At 39.8% G+C, this 384-nt stretch overlaps 1 protein-coding gene across 1 annotated transcript in view; it reads left to right on the plus strand.

Annotated features, from left to right (window-relative positions):
* Nucleotides 1–384, plus strand: part of LOC109964399 (receptor tyrosine-protein kinase erbB-4) — a 300,706-nt gene that overhangs the window by 35,390 nt on the left and 264,932 nt on the right. The window lies entirely within an intron of this gene.

Raw genomic sequence — 384 nt, forward strand, 5'->3', positions numbered from 1 at the left:
GTGGGGTAGAGGAAACGAGCCGTACAGATTCTGAAAAACAGTCAGGGTTTTTTCAGAGGTAAGATGAGCGGGCGCCATTTTAATACTGGAGTGATAACTGCTATTATAACTTTGCACAATCTGCTGCAGCACATCCAAATATCTGAGGGTGTTTTTAGCTGTAAAGTATCTGTATTTTATTATAAAATTCTGTTCCTAGATTAGTTTGAATCAGTTTAGGAACACCACTCTCTGTTAGGATCGAAGCAAAAGCCTCTGTCACTTCTTTAGCGCCCTTATTTTTAATAGGTCTAACATATGCTTTCTTAGAGAAAACATCGATCACGGTCAGCAGAAATCTGTATCCGTTATTAAAGGAGGAGACAGCCTGCATGTCGCAGAGAT

This window comes from Monopterus albus, unplaced genomic scaffold (assembly GCF_001952655.1).
Source record: "Monopterus albus unplaced genomic scaffold, M_albus_1.0 scaffold88.1, whole genome shotgun sequence".
Lineage (NCBI taxonomy): Eukaryota > Metazoa > Chordata > Actinopteri > Synbranchiformes > Synbranchidae > Monopterus > Monopterus albus.